Source organism: Xiphophorus maculatus, chromosome 8 (assembly GCF_002775205.1).
Source record: "Xiphophorus maculatus strain JP 163 A chromosome 8, X_maculatus-5.0-male, whole genome shotgun sequence".
Classification (NCBI taxonomy): Eukaryota; Metazoa; Chordata; class Actinopteri; order Cyprinodontiformes; family Poeciliidae; genus Xiphophorus; species Xiphophorus maculatus.
In genome coordinates this window covers 11,265,597-11,276,364 of record NC_036450.1, presented here as the reverse complement: position 1 = coordinate 11,276,364, position 10,768 = coordinate 11,265,597, and the positions used below count along the sequence as shown (strand labels likewise).

At 35.6% G+C, this 10,768-nt stretch overlaps 1 long non-coding RNA gene across 1 annotated transcript in view; it reads right to left on the bottom strand.

Moving 5' to 3' along the window:
• Window positions 1-3,089: 3,089 nt before the first annotated feature.
• The window catches only part of LOC111609453, a 29,878-nt gene continuing 22,199 nt past the window's right edge, over window positions 3,090-10,768 (bottom strand). The window contains exon 3 of the long non-coding RNA XR_002753128.1: window positions 3,090-3,138. This is a non-coding gene — a long non-coding RNA (uncharacterized LOC111609453). The remainder of the gene's footprint in view (window positions 3,139-10,768) is intronic.

The following is a 10,768-nucleotide window of genomic DNA, read 5'->3' as shown; positions in this document are numbered from 1 at the left end:
GTGGTCAAAAGTTCAATAGGATTGGGAAAGAAGAGGGCAAGTGATTTGTTCAGATGGCCAAACAGTCTTCAAAAGAGGGCACTGATGATCAATTAAATACGACTGCAGCTTAGTTAAATGAACATTACATTTTTAGCTTATCAGATAGTTCATTATCCATAAGATATCATCTGAAACAAAAAGCAGAGCTGTAGTAATTGTCATGTGGAAATGAAATAACTCAGTTTTCAATGTTTTTACAAATACAATATTGGTTTAAATAAATTCTAACGTGAAAAGTCAAAAATAGTAAACAGTCCATTTTTCTTGAATTGTGTCACTCGAGGTGAAACCATGTTGAAATAGCTCTGTTATTCTGCTTTTTGGTCATAATGTTTTTGCTTTTTTGATACTGTGCAGCAGGAAGGAGTTTTGCTCTTACTTTTGGACAGTTGCTATGATGCATAATCTTGGAAAGAGATATTTTTTTTACAACTGGGAACAGCTAATTACCATCTCCAAAAATAGAAAAATTGTAACATGACTGAAAAACATATGATGTCAAGGTTGATGGTGAGGATTTTCGTGAGTTAATAAATTTCACGGAGCCAAATTTTAGCATTTCTTTGAGAACAACCATAGCCACCTGATTGAATGAAGTGTCCTACAATAAGCAGACAGCTGATCTGAAAGCAGGACTAACAGCATGATCTGTTGCTCTTACCACTGCTTGTAGAGTGACAACAATCTTAAGGTAATCCTTAACCTAAATGTTGGCATGTCTGTAATTCACAATTTTACATCTTTTCATACATGGGAAATTAAGTATTTCACATACTTTATTTAGAAGATTGTTAAAGAACATTTGTCAACAAACAGAATAATCAACATAGAGAAACAGGTCCGGAAAAAAGTTCTGGCTTTACAAAAGAAAGTATAAAAATATTTAGAATGCTATAAATGTAGCTCTCAAAAGAAAAGATTGGAAATCAGCTCTGATCCCTACATTTGCGATTGTTAATTATACTGAAAGACAAACGGGAGGAAAAATTTGATTATTTTCATGTATTATTATTTTTTTTCTATTCCATTAAAGATTATGTTTTATTCTTTAGCCTATTTCTCCTGGAAGCATGCTTTGATGAAGGACCCCTGCAGACTGTGTTTTCCAGCCACTTACCAGCAGACACGCACATCAACTAGAACATACTCCCTTCAATGAGGGGTGTCTTATGCCATGATAAAAACATCAAAAATCCTCTCCCTTGTCTCTCCTTTTATTGTGTTGTATTAAATCCAGTTCCCAGAGGACCACAGCACAGCATTTCACTCCTCCATGTCCTCCACTGGTACCTCCACACTTCTATGCCTGTGTGACCTGATGTCAGATGGGTAAATGGGGAATTTAAGCAGATCTGTCTAAAAAAGTGTAAAATCTAAAAGTGGTCCCTGGAGTGGGGCTTGTTTGAAATTGAGTACTTATCAACTAGGAGTGTAGGGAAGAAACAAGAAACAACAAAGTAGTGGAGAAAGAAATTGCTAATTTACGTTTATCACTCAAACTGTACATAAACAGCCTTTTCAAACGCAAGCTGCCCTCCCCAAAAAGATGGGTTTTTTTCTCCCATGTTTTCCTCTGATCTTTCACACATATTGTTGCCAAACTTTCTGCAGAACAATTTTTACAACTAGTAAAAACATCATACAGGGTTCGTACACATTTTTATGCAAAACGTCCATCCGTTTCTAAAAGTAGAATTCTTTTTTCTTTTTTTATTTTATAAAAACACAACACTGAAAGAAGGTGCATGTATATTAAAGTATAATGAACTCTTTACTATGAATGCATGGCATATATTGATGTAGACGTTAGGTTTTAAGCATGGAACCTGGACAAACCACACACTGGAAGTGGATGAAACATTTAGGCAATAAGATGGAAATAAATGCAGAAATACAAAGATTTTCTATACCTCCCCATTTCACTTTTCTTACTCATGCCAGACCTGGTAATACTTAAATCAAATTGTACTCTACGCCATATTGTAGAAACTCTGTTTTATATATGGTCCATGCTGGATGATGAGTAAGTTTGTATTTGCTATCATTTACAATATCACTTTAAGTTGATTTCACACAAAAACAGTAAGACAGGATCGGCAAAACAGTGAGTTTAGTATTGAAAACTTGGATATGCAGCCATGAGGAAGGTATGCACACTGAGATGCACACACACAGCCAGCCGTGTGCTACTCAGTGTAATGCTCTACTTGATTATCTCATTGTTGTCTGTAAATACAAGCCCAGATTGAATCAGTCTGTGCTCCATTGTCTCTGAAGCTGGTATGCATTTGCCTGTGCGTAGTGGGGGTGTTGGTAATGAATGGCCAATCTAGTCCATCTAAAGAAAACCTTTTCATCACAGCGCTTCCATAATTACCAGCTCTCTCTGTGAAAACTACGTCGTGCTTCATTACTTTACAGCGCAGTTCAGTCAAGACAGCAGACTGAAAAGATTGGATAAACTGTGCTCTTTGTGCAACTCTTCATTCTATATTGGTGTCATTTATAACAACTGAAAACTAATTTACAAGTACACAGGGCAAAAGACTACATGGCCAAGTGCATTACACATTGCCCAAGTTCATTTTAAACATATCATATATATTGTGCTGTTGATCACAGTCACTTAAAAGGAAACAAAGGGGACTACAAGAATGTAACATTGTACAAGATGTTGATTTTATTTCACTGCATTAAAGTTTGGATTTAACAACCATTTAGTTAATTTCTTTTTAAAATATGAATAAACATTTTGGATAATCAAACATAATTAGGATAGGAAGAACCATGCTTTTATCTAATCACTTTGCTGATCCAAACAACCAGATTATTTTTTATTTTAATACAGTTTTACTAAATGTAAGAGTGAGTCATTTTCCAATTGATGAATATTTAAAGCATAAAAACTAAAATAAATTTTCGGAAAAATGTCAGGAGTCACACACCTCCTTATATGTTAACAATTTCTTCTTGGCTATTGTATGCAATCATCATAATATTCAGCATGCCGAATGTGCCAAGAAGAATTTCATCTTGAATTCACATACCTGCTGGGAGCCATCGGACCAAAGAGACCAGCCTGAGGCACAACGAGTCCTAAAAAAAGAAGGTTGAATGAAATTATAAAAAGGTTGAAGAAATGAACACAGAGCCAAAACTGTAGAAGTTACTAAGCGGCAGGAAAAGAATTTGACGGTGTTCTCCTCGCCAACTCTGTTACATGTATATTGAGTGTGGAATAATAAACACTTCATTACAAAAATATTCAAACCACTGTGACTTATTCATGTGCTGCCACAACCACAAAATGCAGTGTAGTTTACTGAGATTTTATGTAATGGACCACCACATGATGCCCTACTTTGTAGGGCAAGAAAAAGGATACATGGTTGTCAGAATTTTATGCAATTAAAAAGTGTGGTATGCATCTAAATATTACTACCTTTAATCTATAAAATCCAGATTAACCAATTGCCATCAGATGTCAGCTAATGATTAAACAAAGTCCACCTACATGCTATAGACGCAGTGACACATGGCGGTGGCAGCATCATGCTTTCTTTCAGAAGGGCCAGGGAAGCTGGTTAGAGTTTATGTAAAAATTGATAGAGCTAAATGATGGACAATCCTAGATGAAACTCTTAGAGGCTGCTGAAGATGCTAGACTAGACTGAGGGAGAGGGAAACAAATGAAATGGTTTCGCTGAGTCTCATAAGAGACAACAACATAACAATATACAGAGCTTTGAAGGTTTTTAAAGGGCACTGTTCAAAGAATGGTTGTTGTAAACTTGTAAACATAGTAAGACATGGCCTTTCACCTATACTCAATAGCTGGGAAAGGAGAACATTGTTTGGAAAAGCAGCCATAAGATACATGGAGATTTGTAGAGATAAGTTGTTGACATGACAACTATTAGTTGTACACTAAAAATCTGGCCTCTATAAGACATACAGTATGTAGTCATAATTTACAGAAACTCAAAAGACGTTCTGATATTGGTTTGCTACAACTCATGAAGCGGAGTGGTGCTCTGGAAAGATGAGACCAAAACTAAGTCTACTAGCATGAAAAGAGCTCCAGAAGGCAGAAAACTAACACCTAGAGATACAATCCCAATTGTAACAGCATCATGCTGTGGTGATCCTCTTCTTCAGCAGGGATGGGGTAGCTAGTATCTTAAAGAAAAGATAGATTGAGATGGAGGAAAACTCTTAAGACACTGCAAAGGACTTGAGACTGGGGGATTGTTATTCTGGCCCAGTGATACCTGAATCCTTTTCAGAATCTGTTTCAAGACTTAGAAGTTGCTGTTTAGGGAATCTGCAGCTAAAATTGGTATTAATTTTAGGGAGAGTGCATATTTTTATTTGCAAAACATTTTGAAAAGCATGTATCATTTTCATTTCCATTCACAATGGCATTCAAGGTTTTTGTCATACAAAAGTTCAAGGGGTGTGAATAGTTGTTCGAAGGTATTGTATGTTGGTCAGATTTAAAAGTTTGCTCCCTCATTCAAGTGAAAAAATGTTGCAAATCCCATTTCTTTAATAGGCAATGCTTTCAGTTTTATGTCACACAGGGATGCCCATATTTAAATCCACTGTAACATCAGGTATTTTACATTTATTATGATTCCACCTTTGGATGCCATTCAAAAGGCTCAATTTTTATGTTTTTTCATTGGATGAATAAATAAAAAAACCCAGAAAGCACAGTAGTATGAAAGTCAATATTTATTATTTACTTTGCAGTATCAAGGTCAAACTCAAATCTCAGTCTACTAACATATATTCCAGTGTGAGGCCAATAGGGGCTGCGTTGGTGTATTAATATGACTGTAATAGCAGTGATAAGCACATACACAGCCAGCAAGAGGATGACAAATAGCATCCGATACAGAGTGTAATTATGAGTGTTTATATGGGCAGAGACAGTGTCAAAGTGAGTATGATGGATGAAGCCTGGAGCACAGTTAGAGCTGGCTCATAATTAGGCCTTGATGGCATTAGTTGTGTTTCCTGGTGGGCATGTCACAGTCAACATGCCAGAGTTGTTAAAAAGGGACACTTTGACATTTTAGAGCTGGATAATTTGTTTATTCCCTCTAGGTATTCCCATTAGAATAGAAATAAAACAAAGGTTAACACAAAAACCTCAACGTATGTGGTGTAATTTAATCTAAACAAATAGTTTCCTTTTCTGGTCTAAGTAACTTACTTCCAAATAAGCTGGATGTAATTGGGATGCATTTAAAGTATCCCAAAACATCATATTACAGTAAATCACCAACAATCTCTTTGCTAACCTTTTAGAGTATTGTTGTATATGTTCTCCTGCACAGATAATCGTTATCTGAGCTCCCAGCATTTCTCTGAGCTAAGGTAATTATTAAGAAATGTTACACTGTGATGGTAAGGTAACAGAGTGGAAGGCATCAGCTTGTATCAGCGGCTCAGGTGATATGATGGTGGTGTGAGTTTCACCTGTCTGGCCATGTACCTGAGAAGCAAGTGAAAGTCAGTCCCTGTATGTGTCAGCATGTGTAAGGGGAAAGGCTTAAATATTTTCTGTGGAAGACACTTAAATGTTAAAAAAGAGAAATCCATTTAAATAAACGTAAAGTCAATTTAAACAGGAAATATCTTTAATACTTGTTTAAACCAAAGAAGTGTTTTAATTAAAAAGTTAATGCAGATTTTAAGTGCTCAGTGTTTTGTGATTTTATACATCAAACAGTTTTTTTTGTTTTTGTTTTTACTAATTTAAACAAATTTTGTGTTTCCCTGCCTTTATTCATGTATTATAAAATCATTTTGACTTCTGAATCACCTTTTGCTGCAACTATAACTGTGGAAAGAGTCTCTGCTGGATTTGCATCTATAATGAAAATAGTTATCTTCCAATTAACTCCAGGAAGCCACCCCAGTAAAGAAAATCATCCCCAAAGCATGATACTGCCACCACTTTGTTTTATGCTATGCATAGAGGGATTAAGGTGCAGTGCAGTTTAAGTTATCAGCTCCACACAAATCTTCACATAATCAATACTTCTGAAGGTAGGCGGTTTCACTGAAAATTGTTTCATTTCATTGATAACAAATGTCAAAAAGTGCATTAGGAGATAGTCGTGCCATAGTAGCTTGAAAAGTGACAGCAAAACTAGGGTTAAAGCTGCAGAAAGAACATTACAATACTGAGGAAGAACAAGAGCATCACTGTGTGTGAAAGTGATACTGAGGGAAAAGGTGGCGTTGTCTCTCTCCACATACAGAGAGGAGTCAGCTTCTTCTATCCTTGTGAGTCTGGCTGCTAAATTAGTCAGTCATCACATATCATGTTGCCAGTCTAGTCATTACACAGTCAGGGCAGACAGGTCAAATACCTGTTCAGATAACACACTGTGACCTGTTACTGTTATTTTACATGAGCTTACCAAGAAAGGTAACACAAGCTGCCCACTGCCTGCTGTATCTAAAAGCCTCCTTGTTTCTATAATACTTTTAAGCAGTAGTCCATCATTTAAAATTGCCCCGACCAGACTAGTTAAGTGCAAATATGATTGCATAGATGCATCAATAGGATCAACTAAAATGTAACATCTGCTGAGTTTATCACAATCAGATAAAGGTTTTTGCTTCAGATTTGTTTAGCCTTTTTGATTCTCCCCACAATTATTAAATTGCAGAAGCCAAAGGATCAGCAACATTTGACATAAACACAAACTGTATATGAATTACTCTAAAAGGCTCAAAAAAAGAAAATTATATACAGAATGCTAGTAAATTTTACCACTTCTGTTCAATTTATCAGAATAATAATACATTTTATGTCTGCTTGAAATGAGTGTTTAGCTTAAAAATAATATAACATTCAAGTATAATGAACCTGATGGAATCTTTTAGCAATTCCATTAAATTATTAACAAAATTATTAGCCAACCTATGACATTTCACATGATTTTTTTTAATTCCCCAAGTGCTGTTAGACAGGTCAATGTTTTTTTTTAATTTTTCCAGTCTTTCCTACTTTTATTTTGGATGCTTACATTCATTTTATTCGCACACTGAAACCAAATTATTTCACAAAAACCAAGATTAGTACTTTGCTGTGGACACACCTGAAAATTTCCAACTTGATTATGTTTCTGAATGTATAGTATTTATTGTATTCTTCATTTGATGTATTTCCACCTTTAACTGGACATCTACACAGAAAACCTCTGTTCTATAGGTTAGTTGTTTGTGTAGATTTGTTCACTTTACAAATTCTGTACTTCAGCTGCATATGCGTGATATTGTGTCTCATTGACATTGGTTTTGTTGTTTTGACTTGAGGTCAAACCCATTGACAGTATTATGTGTAGAAAAATGATGCTGGATTGTATCTAAATGTAGTTATGTTTGGTTGATTTTTTTAAATTATTATTTAAAATTTTTCCACAGATTTATAGCTTATTTTCCAATAAAGTTTCTTTTTGACATGATACTGCTTAACTTGTCACTATTACAAAAAAAGCTTAACATTGATGTAGTTCTCACAGACAAGCTCTAAGATTATGTTAAAGCGGAGTTTTATGTTTTTCTGCGAACACCTGTCTAAGGATTAGTTTTAAATCGGACACACAGATCATCCTGTTTGACTCCAGAAATCTAGAATTTGCAATGGAGTTGAGTTTGAATGTGTGTGTGTAACTTTCACACAGTAATTAATTTGGTGGCTTCTGATTGCCAGGGTTGTTTACTGGTTGCAGACTCAAGATCGGGGGTGTCACATGCCAGATTGACTTCACAAGGCTCGCATAAGACCATGCAACACCAGAAATACAAATTTTAAAAGAGAAAATAGGAAGTAAATTAGAAAGAGAATGGAAAAACCAACACTAAGAAAAAACGATGATAGACAAAAAAAGAAAGAGAAAAAGCAAGACAAAAGTAAATCCTCTTGCATGCATTTCATTCTCTGTTAAGAGTCATACACGCACAAATGCCGACTGAGTGACAGAGTCTTATTGCAGGTGCAAATTGAAGCTGTGAGGTGTGTATGCTGTTCATTAAAGCGGGGTGAATCTCTATTGGTTTTCATTAAGGCACCTGACCACACAGACTAAATGGTTAATCTAGACAGCTTCGCTCCTCTACTTGCCCCATCTCTATTTCTCTCACACTAGTACACACACATGCCCACATTCAAATAATCCTTAAATCTGTCACCAACAGCACATACACACACACACAAACCACATTCTTATTTATTAAGCAGAGGTGACAGGTACTGAATAAGTTGTTTTCTGGTAACTGTGTGTGTGTGCATGGGGGCGTGTGCGTGTTTATGTGTATCTTTAAGGCCTTGAGTTTTCATTCCCCTGCATGTGTTTCTGTTTAATATTGCCTCTACTGCAAATGCTTGTATTTCAAAACTTTCTTCATATAGGTTTCAGTTTTTGTGTGAGTCTGTGTTGAAAGAAGGACAATTGGCGCCTGTGGTTATGAGTTAGGTCTAATTTCCAGGAGGCCTGTCCTGGGTAAACAGAGCTGACACACTGCTCCTCCAACCAGTTATCTGTCACTGAGAATTAGACACTAACACACACCATGAGATATACACAGCACACCCACACACACAATATCACAAAGATGTGTCTCTTTCCCTCCACCTTATATAGAGTGCCTTTAAAAAACATTAATGTAGTTTGAATTTGTTCACGTTTTGTCAAGTGACGACAGACTTCATTATATTTTTGGGGGGATTTTAAGTGATAAACCCTTATAATATAAAATTGTGAAGTGGATGGAAAATATTACAGTTGCAAGTATTTACAACTAAAGAATCTAAAAAGGGTATTATACCCTCTTTACTCCAACACACCCCAAAAATCAAGATCAATTGTCAAAAATCCAAAGATCAATTGTCACATAATTAGTAAATGTTAGTAAAGCAAGGTTAGGCTGTAAAATGTGATCCCAATGTTTGGACAATCTCATAGGGTCCCATTGATTCAAACATGTGAAAATGGAACATTATCATTACTGTAAAGAAGGTCAAGGTCTATGAATTTTTGCAAAGTTACTATTAGCCAAACGTCTTACTGACATTTACTATTAAGAAACTTGCCTTATGTGTCTTGTAAATAACATTTTAAGTGTTCATCGTCATAAATCATACAAATATTTAGAATTCTGTCCAAGAGGATGGAGGATAAAATACAAGAAAGGCATAAATGCAACTGATCAGCTTTGCAACTTATGTATTTGGAAAAAACACAACCCGTTCATTTCAGTAATGACCAAAGCAATTTTCTGAGCTGCGCCCAAATAGTCTGGGAGCCTCAATCAAGCCAATGTTTTGATAATCAGGGCAGGTTATTTACTAAAGACTTGGACATGAAAGATGGATTCTTCCAGTGTGATAATAGGCTATGAGAAAAAAATTGTGAGAATATCTCAGGTATAGCATTAGCTTCAGAAAATATTTATGTTATTTTCATCATTAAAAACTGAATAGGTGGATCAAAACTGCAGTGGATGATAGGTCTTGAATAATGTGTGGTTGGAAGTAAAGTGCTGTGTTTAACAGACTTCTACAGGGCAGCACTGAAATGACAGCTAAATTGTTTAATAGAATACTAAAATCTTGTTTAAAATAAAAGACCATAATTTTTAAACACCTGGATCCTGTGATTTTCTTTTACTTATTTTATTCAATTAGCTTGATCACATGATTTTATTTTTGGAGCAAATCAACAATATATTTACAAATTTGAGCATGTCTAGGAAAGACAAAAATACAAAATGTTTATCTTGTGAATCCAAATATCTAAATTTCCAATTCAGAGAAGTGTGTTGTATAATCTTTACATCCTGGAAAAAAGATTTAAATACAATATTTAAGGTATAAATTGCGGCTGGTTTTCAAGTATGTACATTTTTCAATGGTTCCTGTCACACACAGCTTGTAGCAGCTTGTCAGCAAGTTTGAATCAACATGGAAATCTCTAAAGCAAAAAAGGAAAGTGATTCAGGCCTGTGAGAACAAACATATATGCAGCAGAAAATAAGAAATCTTTCACATGTGTCTGTTAAAGACATGATTTGATATGCATTATTGACAGATCTTATGATTGTATTGTATTATATTATAATTTCATATTACGACATATTGGAATAGATCGCGTGAATTAGGTACTTTAAATATTCTACTGCTGTAAAAAGCTCAATCAAATAGTCACCGGAGATCATTAAACATGTGAAAAGCAATATATGTGAACTGCAGAATATTTACAAGTGTCCAGCAGCCCAGTTTGGTGTCCTGAAATACAGCTCTTCTTCGCATCTTTCCATCTTATTATTCTCTCGCGTTTGAGCTCTCATTCTCACAGGGGACCTTTTAACAGTGTGTAAGAAAGACGGTTTACAGAGTGATCAGAAGTATCTGGTATTGCAGATGGGCTCATGGTAACAGCGTCTGATCTCAGCTTCCCATTATTCCAGTTCAGACACGCTGCCTCTTCAAGTAGTCTTGCAGCACTTTAAAGCCAAGCCTTGATGCAATCATATCAATCTTTTGTGCACTCTCGGGGGCCATCTTGTCACTCTTTCAAGCTTTGAACATGCAGCACCATCCACACACACACATAGACACTAATGGAGAATATAAAATTACATCTGCTGAAGAATCCTTTGTGGTGGCTGAACCAGTATGTCACTAAAGAAGTTTCAGAATGAC